The following is a 20,212-nucleotide window of genomic DNA, read 5'->3' as shown; positions in this document are numbered from 1 at the left end:
AGGCAGTGATACGAACCAAGCAGCTACAAAGAATGGAAACAGAAGGAGGAGGTCTGGAGCATCCTATAGAAGGGTGGTTTTTTGAAATTCATGGAGAGACACCACGGACGGGATGGCACAGTTACCAGTTTTTTCTACAAAAAATGGAGAAAGGGTATGTTGAAAATGGGAGACCAGACTATTGAAATTGATGAAGACCTTATTGCCCAAGCCACGGGCCTCAAAAGGGAAGGATGAAACTTCTATAGAGATAGAAAAGTCAGTAAGGAGGCCATTGACACATATTCGGAAATCGAGAAGGAGAAAAAATGCCTGGTTATGTTAAGTAAAACTTACTACCCACCTAGGGCTTTTGTTAAACTTTGGCGGGAGGTCCTTTTGTTTTAATGCACTACATTACTTTAGATGGTAGGTTTACAAAAGTTTATGGCTACCATTTCGTCTTGCTGAATCATTTTAGGCATGATGAGAAGGTTAATTTTCCTTATTTTCTGCTTTGCTCGATGAATGCCACAATTAAGGCCTACAAAGAGAACCCTATGGGGGACACTTCCATACATCAAGGATTAATGGTCCTTATTTATGACCATCTCAAGGTCAATCAAATAGCTCTCCTGCAGCCCTCTATAGAGTTTGAGGAGGATGGGTCTAAATCTGCCTTTTCAGTGGATGAGGAGTCTGACAGTGACCCATCAAGTGATTCTAAGGAGAGCTTGGATGTTTCGGATTATGAAATTGGAAAGAATAGGAAACACATTAAAACAAGACCTTCATCCTCTAAGGGTAAAAAACCTAAAGGCAGAATCCTCCAGATTAGCCCTTCCTCAGAGGAGGAGGTCTCTGAAGACTCAGAGAAGGAGAACCCTCAAGGGTCGCTGAAAAAGAAAACTAAAGTTCACACCCAGACTAGAAATAAACACAAGAGGAAGGAGGAGAATGTGAAGGAGCTGGAGGTTTATAAGCAGGAAAGGACCTCGGAAGCCGAACAAAACCCGAAGAAGGTGACCACGGGCGAGGCTCTTAGGGTTGAAGACACAACTACTATTTGGGACACCCCAAAAAAGGAACAAGATATCCCTGGTAAGGTTTATCCTCCCCCTAACCCTCCTCCAGAGGGTATGCAAGGTTTAATGGATACTATGGAGTGGCTTATAACTGGTTACAAGAAAGTTGTGGATGATAACAAAAAACTCAGCAACAAAATTCAAATTTTGGAAACCATCAACACTGGAGAAGGGAAGACTATGGCTGATTACATTGATGACCTGAAAAATACCATTGCAAAAGCTGAAAACACAAGAGACTTCTTCAACCTCAGATTTGAGAAAATAGAGAAAGATCTGGTGGAAATGAAAAATCTTGCTGACGCTAATGATCAAACTATATCGGGTATTGTCAGTAAAGTCAACAAAATTGAGGAGTGTCTGAAGAGTATTGATGAACAGAGTTTAAGCATCCTGAAGATTTCTGCTAGCAACACTAATACTCTCATCAACAAATTGGACGAAGAGAAGGAGTGTTGGTATTTTGGTATGGTTTTGTCATTGATGTCAACACCTACTAAAACACTAGCACTTTAAAGATCCAACAACATTCACTGGCAAGCAAGTAACTGCACTTTGGAGATCAAGCAACATTCACCAACAAGCAAGTAATTATTGCACAGTTACTGGTATATGGTTCACCGGTAGGATATAATGATCACCGACACTTGGAATGATATGGAAGACACTTGGTAATATCGAAGACATCATGTGGACAATTTGTTTTGAAGAATTAATCAATGATATATTCATATTTGCATATTTGCTTTTACTGACAAATAGGTCTAGGGTTACCTAGTGTTACACCGGTAGGCTTATCTTTTCCAGATCAGCATGACACGCTATGGAGATGATTAATTATTGTTGTAAATTCTTTAAGCCGACATGTTTAATCGGTTATTGCATCAGATATTATATTATTTGTAAAATGTTTTATTGTAATATCTTGTAGAGCCGACCTACTAAAATTGGTCTTAGGTTATGGTATAAATGTAAGATCTTATTTGTAAGATCAAATGTGGAATGCGAAAAAGAATTGTGAGAAGGTATATGCGAGATTAAGCAGAGCTATACACGAAGACATCATTTGAAGGTGAAGCTAGGTTTTTGTGGAAGCATATCAGCATTACACCTGTACTGAATCCAGCATATGAAGATGCTATTTTGTGCAGTACATTCTTATTAGATTTAACCATCCAACTGTAGTCAGTGTGACTCCCTTTTTGTGATTGAGTAGTGAGCTCTAGGCTGTTGGCCTTTCTGCATGTGCAGACCCCATTTATGTACACTTACTATCTGCAGTAGTATCATTTGATTGTGGGTAAGGTTTCCCATCGTGGTTTTTCCCCTTAAAGGGTTTCCACGTACAAATATTGGTGTTATGTGTTGTGGATAACTTTATGTTTATGTTTCATGCATTAATCTTTACCGGTATAACAATTAACTGTTAACACTATCTACCGACATACTTAACTAGTTTACCGGTATTAAGAATTAAGTTGGTTAAGTTGTTTTGGTTTGAATTTATTAGACAATTGATTCACCCCCCCCTCTCAGTTATCTCTGAGACCTAACAATTGGTATCAGAGCTTAGTCCTCTTTTGCAAAAGTTTAACAACTTGAGGAGATCCAATGACTACTAATTATTTTAGGAAGGACAGTCCTAAACTTGATGGAACCAACTATGGGATATGGAAGATCAGGATGGAGACACATCTGAATTGCATTGGTAAAGACATCTGGGAAGTTACAAAGAATGGCTATACTACTGCTGTAGCTGGTCAGACTGCTCCAACTACCTTAGCTAAAGATAAGGAAAATGATTGCAAAGCAAGAGAAGCACTTTTGAGCGCTTTATCAGATCAACAAATTATGGGATTAGTAGATAGGTCTACTGCTAAAGCTATTTGGGATCATTTGGAAACACTGAATGAAGGAGATTCCACAGTCAAGATTGCAAAACTTGAAAGCTTCCGAGTCAGGTATGAACATCTGAAAACGGAAGAAGATGAAAGGATTTCTACTTTTATGGAAAGAGTAAATGAAATTGTTTTGGGTATTAAATGTTGTGGAGGAACCTTGAGTGAGGATGAAATTGTTTCAAAAATCTTAAGAGGATTGCCACTAGCAAATAAAATGAAGGTTACTACTATTGTAAAGACGTAAATCGAGCTAACTTCAATAAAATCCAAAATACTCTTTATTCTTAAATAAACTCAAAAATCGGTTGATAAGTCTATTTCATTTCATTTTTTCATTGATAGCTTCAATTGAACATTCCATTTAGATTGTAATAAACACAAAATTTTCTATAATAGATAATGATTCTTCATTCAATAAATCGATATAAGTAGTATTTCGATCATATAATACTTACACATTTCAAGTTGTTGTAAGTTCAATAACAAAATAGTACAAGTAAAGGGTGAGATGCGTCCGTTGATCTGCAACCCAAGCTGTCGCCAATGCATTCTTTAGCATGAAGATGAGAACAAGATTCAGATGCTTTTCCCGCCCAACCTTGAAGCTCACGCTTCCCCGGAATTCTTGGTCAATCAAGAATACCTGACCCTGCATGAGTTGCTTAGAAAAAGAATTCGAAAGGCAAGATCGAATCTGGTGTGTGCCTAGATGATACATGCATTTTCAATTTTCTACTTCTATTAAGAAACAAGAATTCATTATCATTCAAGGATATGGTAGAGAGGATAAAATAAAATAATTCCATTATTTCAATGGTTAATTCAATTTGATTACTCGACCGAGTATAATGCCATGCACAGCAAAAATAGATAGTTGGAAAAGCAACTATACTCTCTATAATCCACATTCGGCACCCGTCTTGTAAGGTAACTTTCCACAAACACAAGTCTATCTAGATTTGTTCACATAAATTCATACAGAAGACAATCTTTTGCCTTTTAATTCTAGCTTCCTATTTCTTGTAAGATAAAAATACTATGCTAAGAAGACAATCTTTCGTTTAAATAGAAATTGATAAAATAAATCTTTTATTACAACCAATCCTATCTGACAAGAAACAATCTTTTATGGATAATCAAATATACATCTAAAAGAAGACAAGATTAAAAATATTAAGAAGGTGTAACACATGTATGTACCTTACATATAAATTGAATAAAATGAGTACACATTCTTTTATTCAATTATTAAAACGTTTAAATAGCATAATCATTAACATGCATTCCATTCTTATGGTTTAGAATTCTAAGTTTATCTCATCTAAACTCTCTCTCTATCTTGCCAAGTGTCGTGGTTCATTTACCTCTTTTCTCAAAACATCATATTTAGTTTAAATACTAATATGTGACTTTTCATGATTTAAAACTTAACACACCGACTTCACTAATTTACTATAATGACAATCTAATATGATACAAGTTCGTAAAACACCTATCTATAAGGCTTTTCAAATGAGACACTCGATAACCATCATTATTTTTCTTGCAAAATTTGAAAGTCTAAGTCTTTCCTTGTGATATCAAAATAACTTCATTATTTATAAGTCGTTGTCCTATTATTTCATCTTCTTCGTGGTTCAATCTCAAAGTTTCTCTCTCCATCCTCTTACTTAATTTCTAGAGGATTGGATAATCTCATTTATTAGAGTTTTACTAAGTTTATCAACAACCTTTGAGAAATTATTTCACTATTGTATCTCTATTTACATGAACGTAATTTTTGAACAATTAACAATGATTCCTCTTTCAACTCTAACTCTTCTATTAGTATATTGCATAGGTCTAAAACTAGATCATCCTTTAGAGAATATGTAAAGCAACCTATAATGCAATTCCTACTACTTTTTATCATCTTCCATGCATGTTCTTAGTTATTTTATCATATATACCTCATAATACATTTCTCTATAAGACTGTTCAAAAGCGAGTTCAAACAATTTTGTTCTAATCATGGCTTGACTCAATCAAACTTTATTCTAATAAATAATTATATATAACTTCATGAATCACTCACTATCCTTGCATAATGATCAAAGAATTAAGGTAGATCCTACCTCCTTATGCTCTTGTTACTGGCTTGAGGTGATGGATTTGCTTCCCTCTTCACATTTGCCTTCTCTCTTTCAAGATGGTACACAACCTCTTTGACGCTCTCCATCTGTCGATTCCTCTATTAACTCTATCCTTCCTTTCTATCTTTTATTTCTAAACTTTACTCTGAAATTTGACTCTAAATTTGAGATGATCATGATTGATCTTTTACGATTTAATTGAAAACAAATCTAAATCTCACTACTTTTCTCTTCTTCATTCCATTCTCTAATCCTTAGTTGCATCTCCTTCTTTTTCCTCTTCCATTTCCCCCCCTCTCTTCCAACTCAATGGTCTATATATAGTGTTGTTGTCTACCTTCCTTTCCTACTTTCGGGCTATCTCTCCTAGAGGTGGATTGATTCTAAGCGACACCACTCATGATCTAATTGCAACATAACAATCCTAAATGGTTTTGAACACTTATGTGTTCTCCATGCAATGTTATCCATTATCCATTTCATGACACCACACCACTAAGCTGTTAAATTCATAATTATTGGTTATCCGTGTGGCTTTTAATTCCAAGACTATGTCCACTTTACTAAAAATGACTTCCCTAAAATATGCAAAGTTTAAATAACTAACTTATACATGTCGATCAAGGTGTTTACGTGGGATGATAACCCATGTCTTTTATTAATTCATGCCACCTCACGTGTAATAGTCATCACGGTTTATGTTTGCAACGTGGTCGATGTGAAACCAAAGTTGACTATGACTGAAATAATCCCTTAAACTACGCCCACTACCATATTGGATCTGCACATGGAGTATGTTTTAGTATTTTCGAGGAGGGTTTGATGCAACATGGAGTTTGGTTTTATAAATAGGGAGGAGGGGTGGTCAGTAGTAATACCAACCCCTCCCTTTAATTAAGGGGGGTGGTCGATATTACTATCGACCACCCTCTTTATTTGCTTAATTCTCTTTAAAGTTAACCCGCCACCACCATTATTATTTATTTATTTATTTATTTTTTAAGTTTTTAATTTATTTATATTTATATATATATTTAATGACTTTTCATTAATATATATATTAAACATTAAACTTTGTTTAATAAATTCTTTAATAAACCCTTTCTTTAATTAAATATATATATATCGGATTTTTATTACATAATTTAATTTCATAAATCTATTTACATATACAATAGTTACATACATATCTACAAGTTCAAGATCGCATTATTATTAGAATTCATATACACATATAATGTATCTATATTCTGAATCTCGAATGAACATGTATATTTATAAACAAAATTCTTGACGAAGTCAAATTTCACGATAATTGGATATTGATATATGTATATGATTGAATAAATTTCTCATTTATATATATTATACTATTATTTAATTTACAAAAGTACTCTCATAAGTACAATTTTCATACATTTATACATATCTAAAAAGAACATAAAACCTAGGGTCGATATTCATTTTTGAATCGTTTATACATTTCATCTCTTTTAACAATAAAGCATAATATTTCACCATTTCTCATGCAACTTAAATTCAATTCAATCGCCACTCACATCATGCAATCAATGCACATGTATAATTATTTAAATCAATCTACTTCTCATTCCAAATTCATCATTTCAATTTGAACAAACACTCAAATAAGGTCATTTAAATCATCCATATTTTCAAGATGCAAATTATAAATCCTAATGTGGTGTGTGAGAGATTCCATCTATCCTAACGAAATACAAGAGCTAAGGTAACTCTACCTGAACCATGTTCTCATCTTCATCATTGTTCACCTGTTCCTGCATTCACTTTGCACTCAATCGCTCATTAGCAATGACGATCCCAATTTACAATAAAAATTATTATTGATCATTCAATTGTATATAAATCATATCAGTACATCCGATATCCTTTCTTATTTCATTAACAGTTCTATTTCATTTCAATTTCATTTGAAAAATAAACATTATTTTCCTAATTAAATAATTATGGAAAAATAGGGTTCGTGACAACTATAAATGAGTTAAGAACAATGCCTAATACATCAGTAACTAGGGATACATTGATTGGAAAACTTTCAGCTTTTGAAATTGAGGAATGTGGTCCTGTTACTACTATAAAGATAGATTTGGCCTTTAGAGCATCAACATCATCTACTCCATCATTTGACAAATCAGATTGGAAAGCCTTTTATGCAAGAGAAATTGAAGAAACTAGGAAGGAGAATGAAGAACTTGAAGAACTTGAAGCATTATTTGCAAGGAAAATGCCAAAAGGTCTAGTTGGAAGTAAGTATGAAGGTAAAGCACCCTTTAAATGTTTTAACTACAATAAGATTGGTCATATGGCTTCAAGATGCCCTGATAGACATGCTAGACTAAGAGAAGAAGCTAGAAGAACATACAAGCCTAATCCTGAATATCAGAGATACAGATTTAAGAAGAACAAAGACAAATCTTGTTACATTGCTGATGAAGGTGTGACTGATGATTCTGATGAAGATCCAATAGACAATGGATGGGTTTTTGTTTCTATAACAGAAGATCAACCGGCACCTACTGCTCAACCAGTAGAACAAGCCCTAGCAGCTAAAGTTGAAGTAAAGGATGAATGGATCATTGACTCAGGATGCTCACATCATATGACAGGAGACAAAGGTAAATTCTCGAACTTTCAAGAATACAACGGAGGTTTAGTAAGATTTGGAGATGACAAAGCCTGTTCAATCAAAGGTAAGGGTACAATATCTCTTGATGGTAAGCATAACACTGACAATGTCTACTATGTTGAAGGATTAAAGCATAATCTTTTAAGTGTTGGTCAATTAGTTGAGAAAGGATTTCAGTTACAATTTAAGAATGGAAAATTCAAAATCATGAATAGAACTAGTTTGGAAATTGCAACCGGTAATCAGACTAGAGGTAATATCTTTCATTTGAATAATAGTGAAAAGGCATGCTTAATTGCACATATAGATGAAAGTTGGTTATGGTATAAGAGACTATGTCATGTAAACTTTGATTGCATGGTAAAGATCAGTACTTCTAAGGCAGTTAGAGATCTACCTAAAATTGTGAAACCTCAGAATACAATATGTAAGGAATGTCAATTTGGAAAACAAGTTAGAGCTAGTTTCAAAAGTATTCCAGAAAAATCCAATAATGCTCTTGATTTGATTCACACTGATTTATGTGGTCCAGCTACAACTAAAATCTTACAAGGTGATAGATATTTCATGCTAATTATTGATGATTATTCTAGAATGTGTTGGGTTACTTTTCTCAGAGAAAAATTAGAAGCACTTGGAAAGTTCAAACTGTTCAAAGCAATGGTTGAAAATGAAACCAGTAAGAAAATCAAATGTTTAAGATCAAATCAAGGAGGAGAATTCACATCTAAGGACTTTAATACATTCTGTGAAGTGAATAGAATCAAAAGACAACTATCAGCACCTTGGACACCACAACAGAATGGAGTTGTTGAAAGGAAAAACATAACTATCTTGGATGCAGCAAGAAGTATGTTATCTGAAGCAAATTTACCACATGTATATTGGAGAGAAGTAGTTAGCACAGTGGTCTATACATTCAACAAAGTTCACATCAAAGATGAAACCGGTAAGACCCCTCATGAACTATGGTTTGGTAATTCTCCTACTCTTAAGTATTTCAGAATTTTTGGAAGTAAATGTTATATTAGAAGAGATGAGTATATTGGTAAATTTGATCCTAGAAGTGATGAAGGAATCTTTCTTGGTTATTCATCTAAAAGCAAGGCATATAGATGTTTTAATAAGAGATTGCAGAAAATTGTTGAGAGTACAAATGTAAAGATTGATGAACAATTCAGAGGAACTTCAAGGTATATAGACTCTGAACCGGCAATAGAAATTGTAACAAATGAACCTACACTAAATCCACCGGTACAAAATGATGATCTAGTTACCCTAGCACCATCAGAGGATTCCATAGTAATTGAAGAACAACAACAAACTAAGACACCCCGGTATGTAAAATTGAATCATTCTGAAGATTAGATAATTGGAAACAAATTTAAGGGAGTTATGACAAGAGGAAGATTGGCAAATGAAGAGGTATGTCTTATTTCTCAAATTGAACCATCATCTATTAATGAGGCATGTGAAGATAAATTTTGGATTAAAGAGATGGAAGAAGAATTAGAACAAATTGAGAAAAATAATACTTGGACATTAGTTCCCCGACCTAAAGATAAAAATGTAATTGGAACCAAATGGGTATTTAGAAACAAACTTAATGAAGATGGTAAGGTTGTCAGAAATAAAGCAAGACTAGTGTGTAAGGGATATTCTCAGAAAGAAGGAGTTGATTACAATGAAACCTTTGCACCAGTAGCTAGAATTGAGGCAGTCAGATTATTCTTGACTTTTGTAGCTCACAAGAACTACAAAGTTTATCAAATGGATATTAAATGTGCATTCTTGAATGGAGATCTTGAAGAGGAAGTCTATATTGAACAACCTGATGGATTTTCTTTGACAGATGACAATGATATGGTTTGGAGGTTAAGAAAAGCTCTATATGGATTGAAACAAGCCCCAAGAGATTGGTATGCAAGGTTGGATAAGTATCTTTTAAAGATTGGTTTTACTAAAGGAAATGCAGACAACAATTTATATTACAAAATAACTAATGACGACATCTTGATTATAGAAGTATTCATTGATGATATAATCTTTGGAGGAGAAGATGGATTATGTAAAGAATTTTCTATTAAAATGCAGCAAGAATTTGAAATGTTTATGATTGGAGAAATAAAATTCTTTTTAGGATTGCAGATTTCACAGATCGACAAAGGTATATTTTTGAGTCAATCCAAGTAATTGAAAGAGTTACTAAAGAAATTTGGGATGGAGAAATCTAAACCGGTAAGCACACCTATGACTACAAATGACAAATTATCTCAAAGGGATGAATCTACACCTGTTAATCCAACTAGATACAAATCTATGATAGGAGGTTTACTGTATTTGACACAAACTAGACTTGATATTATGAATGCAGTATGTATTGTTTCTAGATTTCAAAGTAATCGTAGAGAAAATCCCGAATCAACAGTAAAAAGGATTTTCTGGTACTTACAAGGCACTGCAAATCTTGGATTATGGTATCTTAGAGATGAAAATTTTGATCTATGTGCATACACAGATGCAAATTGGGCAGGAGATGTGGATGATAGAAAAAACACCAATGGTGGAGCATTCTTTCTTGGAAAGAGATTAGTTTCTTGGTTGAGTAAGAAACAAAGTTGTACATCTTTATCAATAGCAGAATCTGAATATGTTGTAGCAGCAACTAACTGTACATAGGTACTATGGCTTAAACAAATGTTGAAAGACATAAAGGTAAAATGCAAGGAACCTATTACTATATATTGTGATAACACTACAACAATTGATATATCCAAGAATCCGATATTACATTCTAAAACAAAACATGTTTCTATCAAATTGAATTTTGTAAGGGAAAAAGTTGAAGAAAAGGAGATAAAACTGGTTTATGTGAATACTAAAGAACAACTTGTAGATATTTTCACAAAACCTTTGCCTAAGGAGACTTTTGAATATCTCAGAGATCAGCTTGGATTCATACCACCACTGGTAGAGACTTAGACAGTTGATGATTGTCATCAACTGACAGAATTAAATGACAAATCTTTTACTCCGGTCTTTGATGAGGAAGTTACTTCTCAGGGGGAGTAGTTGGTATATTGAATTGATTGGTATTTTGTATATGAACTTGATTTTTGCAACTTTGGCATTTGATGTCAAAGGGGGAGAGATATCTATGGAAAAACAAAACACATTATCTTTTAAGGAGAGTTTGGTATTGAAAATCTTTGATAACACATGTTGCTCCTAGGGGGAGAGATTGTTGGTTTTTGGTTTTGGTATTTGGCATTTCTGTTTTGGCACTTTGATGGTTTTTCCATCTTGTGTTGCCATCAATGCCAAAGGGGGAGATTGTTGGTATTTTGGTATGGTTTTGTCATTGATGTCAACACCTACTAAAACACTAGCACTTTGGAGATCCAACAACATTCACTGGCAAGCAAGTAATTGCACTTTGGAGATCCAGCAACATTCACCGGCAAGCAAGTAACTATTGCACAGTTACTGGTATATGGTTCACCGATAGGATATAATGATCATCGACACTTGGAATGATATGAAAGACACTTGGTAATATCAAAGACATCATGTGGACAATTTGTTTTGAATAATTAATCAATGATATATTCATATTTGCATATTTGCTTTTATCCGCAAATAGGTCCAGGGTTACCTAGGGTTACACCGGTAGGCTTATCTTTTCCAGATCAGCATGACATGCTATGGAGATGATTAATTATTGTTGTAAATGCTTTAAGCCGACATGTTTAATCAGTTATTGCATCGGATATTATATTGTTTGTAAAATGTTTTATTGTAATATCTTGTAGAGCCGACCTACTAAAATTGGTCTTAGGTTATGGTATAAATGTAAGATCTTATTTGTAAGATCAAATGTGGAATGCGAAAAAGAATTGTGAGAAGGTATATGTGAGATTAAGTAGAGCTATACACGAAGACATCATTTGAAGGTGAAGCTAGGTTTTTGTGGAAGCATATCGGCATTACATCGGTACTGAATCTAGCATATGAAGATGCTATTTTGTGCAGTACATTCTTATTGGATTTAACCATCCAACTGTAGTCAATGTGACTTCCTTTTTGTGATTGAGTAGTGAGCTCTAGGCTGTTGGCTTTTCTGCATGTGGAGACCCCATTTATGTACACTTACTATCTGCAATAGTATCATCTGATTGTGGGTAAGGTTCCCACCGTGGTTTTTCCCCTTACAGGGTTTCCACGTACAAATATTGGTGTTATGTGTTGTGGATAACATTATGTTTATGTTTCATGCATTAATCTTTACTGGTATAGCAATTAACTGTTAACACTATCTACCGACATACTTAACAGGTTTACCAGTATTAAGCATTAAGTTGGTTAAGTTGTTTTGGTTTGAATTTATTAGACAATTGATTCCCCCCTCCCGCCCCTCTCAATTGTCTCCGGGACCTAACAAGGAGACCCTGGATATTGACTCGGACACTGAAGGTACAGGGCACACTCAAAGACCCAGAACCCGAACCAGAGGAAAAAAGAAAGAAAAGAAACCTAACAAGGACCTGGAAGATCTCAAAGTTGTTGGGGCCACCTATGACCAGTTGGTGAAAAAGGCGGAGGACCTGCTGAAGACTATAGCTGTGTAGTGCTTTCCTTGTTTCTTTGTTGTTTTTATCTTTAGCTATCTTTTTGGTTTGTTGTCTTTTTTGCCAGTCGTTTTGTAAGTGGTTTATAAGCTCTGGACTTTTTATTGTCTTATCTTAATCTCCTTTGTTAAAGGTTTCGGGTCCTGAAAAACCCATTTTTCTTAATTAATCCAAACTTAGCATTCCCAATTCACTCAGAATTTAATCTCCCATCTTTGTGCGGAGAGATTGAATCTAGTGAATTATCCTTCTCCCCCTTCCTAATGTAATGGTGAAAAGTGCTTGAATGGTAATCGATAGCGAAACTCTCATCTCTCTTTGAGAGAAAGGGTAGTTTTCCTTCTTGATTTATCATTCACCATTTTCCCACCATTACAAGTTGTTTGTTTAGGTATGTATAACCTTGGTAGAGTTTGACTTGTTTGAATGTTTGTGTTTGTTCCCCCGGGTTGGAAATTCATTGAAGAAGTTGTTTGTGATGTAGGATAAGTTATCAAGAGTGGAATGATTTTTATGTATTCATGTTTGGTTCTACAAAGTGGCATACCTATAGTAAATGTAAATGTGTCTTGTCCGACTAGTTGTTGATTCACTTGAGGAACACCTAATGTATTGGATTGAAATGTACTTGCTAGCGTTCTTGTTGGAACTATTGGTATCACTATTGCATACGGGTTTGTATATGTGTTCATTTGAAGTGTTGGTGACATTGTGTCAAACAAAAGATTGAAAAATAGTTCAAATGTTGGTTTTGGGGGAATTTGTGAAGTTAAAGAACTATGTGGTCTCTTTAAAGGCATTTTTGTCTCTTATTTTGAAATGAGATTTGTGTTTTCTTGTTTTGAGACTTGATTTGTTTGACTTTGCTCATGTGCTAAAACCAATTGTAGTTCTAATTCACTCATTTGTGGTTGATACTCAAAACTCAATGCAAGTTTCTCTTTAAGGCGTTTGAAGTACCCTAGGGGATCCTTAAATGTCAATTTGTCCAAAGTTTTCTTAACTTTGGGATCATTCATTGTCTCACTAATTTCATCTTGAGGAATGTTTGTCAAAGAGAGATGAATTTCATATGAGGACTTTGAATTTGAACTTGACCCTAGTTGGACATTTGAGGGTGACTCTTGTCAAAATTTTGATGGTGATCCTGGTTAAACTTAATTGAATCTTGGGTGAAAAACTAGCTGAACATTCAATGAACCATAATTTTCCTGATCTAGGTCAACACTTGGTTGGACATTTAAGGGCGTTCTTGGTCTAACACTATCGAATCATGGTTGCATTAGTAGGAAATTTGGTTCAAATTTTTGTGGTGGCCCTAATTGAACTATACCAAAGTCTAGTTGTATGTTTGATGGTGGTGTTAGTGGAATTACGTTAGGACTTGGGTCAAAACCTGGTTGTATGAAGTTACCCTCTTGTTATATTGGGTTGAACTCTAGCTGTGTTAGGTTTTACTCTGATTGTGTATCATCCATTGGACCAAACATGGTTTGATACGACGAGCTTTGTTGTTGTCTCTTGGATGCTTGAGATCTCATTTCAACCATTGAACTTGCACATGCACCTATGACTATACTATGTTTTTGTATGTTCAATGTTTTAGGAAAGAAATACAACTAAGGATGACAAATGCAACCCTTTTATTTTTTGAGTTTCTGAAAATTTTGAAAACCTTAGGAATGCAAATCTATAGACATAAACCTAAGAGATTGAAATGAAATCAAGACTTTTAAAGGGAAAAAGGACAAGTGATGGAAGTTGACAAAGTCATACTCGTCACTAGATTGATGAGCTAGGGTTTTGACTTGTTGATGGTGACAAAAGATAAAGTCTGGCAAGGTCTAGAATCCTTAATAATAACCTAGGATTGATCTTAGACTCAATTTTTAGGATTTTTAATATTTGACCTTGGGATCTAAAATGAAAGCATAAGACTTAGTTTAAGGGATTTAAATGACTTAGTATGAGGGAACAACTTTTGACTATCCAAAGACCTAAGTTAAAACAATGCAAATTGAGGCAATGGTGAACTTAGGACAACAATGCTAAGGAACTATCTAAAATGAACCCCTCAGTTGAAGACAAGGATGAATGGGTAACTGATAGTGGATGCTCACATCATATGACTGGAGATAATTTTTTTTTTTGTCCCTGCAAGAATACAATGGCGGTCAAGTCAGATTTGGGGATGACAAAGCATGTATGATCAAAGGTAGAGGTATTATTTCTCTAGATGGCAAGCATAATACTGATAATCTCTACTATGTAGAAGGTTTAAAGCATAATCTTTTAAATGTTGGTCAATTGGTGGATAAGGGATTCCAACTTCAGTTCAAAGATAGAAAATGCAAAATTATTAACAGAACTGGTTTGGAGATTGCAATCAGTACTCAGACTGGAGGTAATATCTTTCACTTGAACACCGGTGATAAGACATGTTTGATTGCTCATATTAATGAGAGTTGGTTATGGCATACAAGGTTGTGTCATGTTAATTTTGATTGTATTGTTAAGATCAGTTCAACAAAGGCAGTTAGAGATATACCTAAGATTATAAAGCCTCATAATCTGGTATGTAAGGAATGTCAATTGAGAAAGCAAGTTATAACTTATTTTAAGAGCATACATGTAAATCTATGATGTGCTTGATTTGATTCATATTGACTTATGTGGTCCAGCAAGGACCAGAAGCTTTCAAGGTGATAGGTACTTCATGCTAATAATTGATGATTATTCTAGAATGATGTGGGTGACTTTTCAAAGGGAGAAATCTGAAGCTTTTGAGAAATTCAAGATCTTTAAAGCAAACATGGAAACATAAACTGGATTGAAAATTAAATGTTTGAGATCAGATCAAGGCGGTAAGTTCACATCTCATGAATTTAACAGTTATTGTGAGATAAATGGAATTAGGAGACAATTATCTGCACCTCGGACTCCTCAGCAGAATGGAGTAGTGGAAAGGAAGAATAGAACCATGATGATGGAAGCCAAATTTCCTCATATCTACTAGAGAGAAGCAATGATTACACCAATCTACACATTTATCAAAGTTCATATCAAAGGTGAAACCGGTAAGACTCCTTATGAATTATGGTTTGGACATACACCCACTCTTAAAGATTTTAGAATTTTTGGAAGTAAATGTTATATCAAAAGGGATGATTCAATTGGGAAATTTTATCCTAGATGTGATGAAGGGATATTTCTTGGATATTCAATTCAGAGCAAAGCATATAGATGTTATAACAAAAGATTGCAGAAAATTGTGGAGAGCACAAATGTGAAAGTGGATGAGCAATACAAAGATCAATCTATATCATATGATAGTGAACCAACAGTGGAAGTGATCATAACTGATCTGGCAATGCCTTAATTGGTATAAGACACTGAGACAATTACACCAGTACAATTAGAAAATTCAACTGTGACTGATGATTGGAACAAAGAACCTAAAGTTCAGAAGACACCAAGGTATGTAAGATTAAATTATTCTGAAGATCAAATCATTCGAGACATGAACAAGGGAGTTATGACAAGTAGAAGACTGGAAAATGAAGAGGTATATCTTATTTCTCAAATTGAACCGACATCTATTCTTGAATCTTGTAAAGATAAATATTGGTTAAAGGCTATGGAAGATGAATTAGATCAGATAGAGAAGAATAAGACTTGGACTTTAGTTCCCCAGCCTAAAAATAAGAATATTATTGAAACTAAATGGGTTTTTAGAAATAAACTAAATGAGGATGGTCAAGAGAATATAACTAGTTGTATTTGAGTTTACAAGGAGGTGGCTCACTGCTAGTTTACCAAAATGACTCACTTTCAGACTGCTCACTATAGATATACAAAGAGATGGATAACTATCGGAATGCTCACTGCAACTGAAAAGGGTGAGCTGAAAATGTTTGCATCTCCAAATGCATGGGAGCAGTTCCAAGGTTAAGCTCAAATTACAAATATCAAATTCTACAACAAATCCGGTTAGAGATCTCTGCACAACTATCCTATAGCAGGTCCGATAAAGGACTACTGCACTACTGCAACACTGTCTGCCTTTGTTGTCCGCAACTCACTCTTCACACACATTGCTATCTTCACTGCCAAATTTCTTTCGCATATCACACACCTTCACACCTTAATCTCTTGTTCAATTCACCTTATGCTACGACAGATGTATATGTATATATACTAGAGGCAACAAATACAAAATAGTGTGTCGGCCAAGCCCAACATGTTATCAATAAGCTCATGTCGGCATCTACAAGACTTATACACATTTCCTTTGCATATTCCAATTGCCAATTCATATATCGAGATTACTAGAAAGGGATAGAGTCATCTAGACCCAAGAATACTGACCCAATATCACAAGATCAAGCCCAATATCTCCAAACATAGACTCCATGCGTACCAAGAAAACCACAACACAAAAATCGAAGAGATACTTCTGAAAATTACCAAGATTGCTAACATTGGGACACATAACTAATATTAGGATCCATAAGAACTCCTAACACTGGGATACTGGGATCAATGAGAAGTTAATAAAAAGTCATCATTGGGGACTATCCATGTTGCATAATACCTTTTGACCAAAACCACAACATCTGAATTGCACATACGTACTGACTGCATACAATATTCACAACAACCATAACATCCATAACATTTGGACTAATATCCAGACCTCATACACTGTCCAGTTCAAAACCAGAGGACTGGTTTGACATTAATAACAACATTATTCACACAAGTCTAACAAATGTTATGCTAGGTGACATCTCATGTAGGAAATGCATAATATCATCTTGTCTTAAACAACTTGATGACTAAGATAAGATCTTAGAGAATGAGGAGGATATAAAGTGATATAAGTGTTGTGATTAATATGCTTAGCTTGTCCCTATTGCACCAAAATATTCTTGTGAGAAGATGATTCAACATTACTTTTAAATGCTGCATCTCCTTTTGAGATATCATTGATAAAAGTATTAACTATTCCCTCATGAATGAGATATACTTTGGGAGAGGTACAATTATGATTCATTTCAATATTATCTCTAGGATTATCAACGGTACCACTTGAAACATCCACTAAAGTCTTAATAATCCAAAAATTCCATTAACTTCTTTAAAAATGTTATCATATAGCAACATGGAACATGTATAAAAGATTTAAGAAAAGATGTGAATGTAGGAAATATCTTTGAAACACTTATTATGAAATACATTAAAGTACTATGAAGGAATGCAAGTAGCATGAAGTGAAAGAGACCATCATCCAACACATGATTTTGATAGATAGAGCTAATAAATAATTTAATCACTTGTGAAATAGAAAACCAATCATATTTTATAAATTTCAGAGTGAAAAAAGTAGTTTTGAAAGCACCCAATCAGAAATATGCAAAATGTAAGAAGCGTTGGGTTCACCAAAATTCTTAGGGTTCGGTGAACTAGACCTCTAAATGAATGCAATATAAGTGCAACGATATGTTTTAGAAATGATTGTAAATATGAGTCAATTAAATGCATACAAATCAGATCTATAAATAAAAATAATGTAAACATAAGACATGTTGAGTTCACCAGGATGTTTAGTGTGTGGTTATAAATGGGATCCACTAGTTCAATTGTGTTAAGTAGGGTTCAAGCACACTTAGCACCCTATTACATTAGGGGGATCCAATAGAGATGATGGTTCTATATTGAATGTGACTCCTTGTTTGGTTGAAATGTGTTAGATATTAGAAATAACGTGAAAATGATGTAAAATTACCTAGGAGTAATCACCATGAACAAAGAGTTTTAGAACATATATTCAGACACTGAGAATTAATCTAGAAATGGGGAGCAAAGAGGAACTTACACGTAAAATTTGAGATAAAAAATGTTGGACAATGGGGCTAGACAACCTCATCCCAAAGGCATTAGATGCATATATCGAAAACAACATTAGAATTATAATGTCACTCAAAAGATTCTCCTTGAGTTTCATTGGAAATTTATCAAATGATGGGGCTAAGCACCATCGTCTAGGGTTTTCTTCTTCTTCAAAGTTTGGTTCTATTTGTCTTAGTCTGTACTTTCTAGATCTATATTTCTTCTCTTTAAAATCTGCCACTTGTACACATAAGAGAGGAAAAATGGTGTTGGGTTGATAAGGGTTTGCCTTAGTCAAACCTTAGGTTTGGAACTCACCCTTAATGAAATAAGCGAAAAATTTGAAGTAAAATGATGGATCCACAATATTATACTTCAATATTGATTTTTCTGATTATGGTGATGATGCAATGCTATACTCTTTGATAAGACCCATAAATATTGATGCAATAACATGACATGACAAGGCATACAAGATTCAATCATAAAAACACCACTTGCATGAAGATTGTTGCAACTTGTTTCTCCATAATGCTTAGATATGAAGAAAATTACTCATAGTAATTACTTTAGGAAGTGCTTGAATGATAATGGATGCCCAATCAATTAAAATAAATTAGGAAATATGCTCCTATATAGGGTTCCCAAGTTTCATAAATTAGGGCAACCTTCAACAATCATATTAAAATATCTGGACTGGGAATCAAAATGGTGGGAGTTGGTACATCTATACATTTAAAAATGGGCCCATTTTTGGGGGACTATGGTGCCTAGCACCCTAGTCCACTAGGACAAGGGAGATTAGCACCCTAGTCCACCTAGAAAAGGGTGGCACAGGTGTACTCAGGCTCAAAATAGAGACCCATATTACCATATGATCATATGACATCAGTTTTGTAGAGCAAATCCAAAAATATGCTTTGAAAAGAGCTAGGAGGATACACACTAATGCAAGGGCACAAAAAGGAGTGTGAAATTGTAAGGGGTTACAATTTACGACACTACACCCCTATCATAATATCATGCTACATCAACATATTTTAATTGAATTGCCTATCTATCAACATCTATAAACCCTTGGTTTAATATTAGGTCAATGTTATATCACTCTTTTGCATATTGTTCCAATTTTTAAGTCTAAGGTACCCTTGTGAGGATAGTTTATGATGCACACATTACATGTTTTATTTATTATATTTATCAAAATAATTGAATTGAATAGAGTGACTTGTCTTAAGAAGAAATTCCTTGCCTAGTAATCTCTCAAAGGTGTTTGTCATCACTACTAGTCTTCTATTGTAGTTCAACACATCAAGCTAAATTCTTGTCTATAGGTATAGAGGGTCTATAATCTTAGGTTCTTTTTCATAGTAAATTTTTTTTTCCACACTCCCAATTCAATTTGGGAGACATAAAATCAACCTAGAGTTATGAATATTCATACTTTTATGAAATCTAGTTGTCTTATTTTGGTCATAATAGATATGGTACAAATTCTATTTTTCCATCATCCATGATAGTCTCTTAATCCCCAACTTCAAGATGCACATCTATTATCATTTATCATTGTCATTTTATTATACCCTATCAAGTATGTGTTTTTGATCCCCACTCTTTAATCTAGGCTAAATTATTTATTAATCCGTTTTGCATTTATTTATCCTATATAATTTATGTGAAGGATGTTTTATTCCCTTGCATAAAATGGTGAAATTGATATTAAAAACCCTTTAAGTTTTTTCCTTAGGGTTTTCAAACTTCTCTATTTTATAATTTTTAGATCAAACATTTTATATTTCATTATGGTTGGATCCACCCTGGCTTGTGATTTATTGTTCTATTGATTAGGGATTTGGATTTAATTATTACATCTCCTTGATCCATACCATCCCACCCTTTGATTGTGCTTTAATGTTAGATATTTCATCCT

Source organism: Cryptomeria japonica, chromosome 8 (assembly GCF_030272615.1).
Source record: "Cryptomeria japonica chromosome 8, Sugi_1.0, whole genome shotgun sequence".
NCBI lineage: Eukaryota > Viridiplantae > Streptophyta > Pinopsida > Cupressales > Cupressaceae > Cryptomeria > Cryptomeria japonica.
This window is presented reverse-complemented; position numbering follows the sequence as displayed.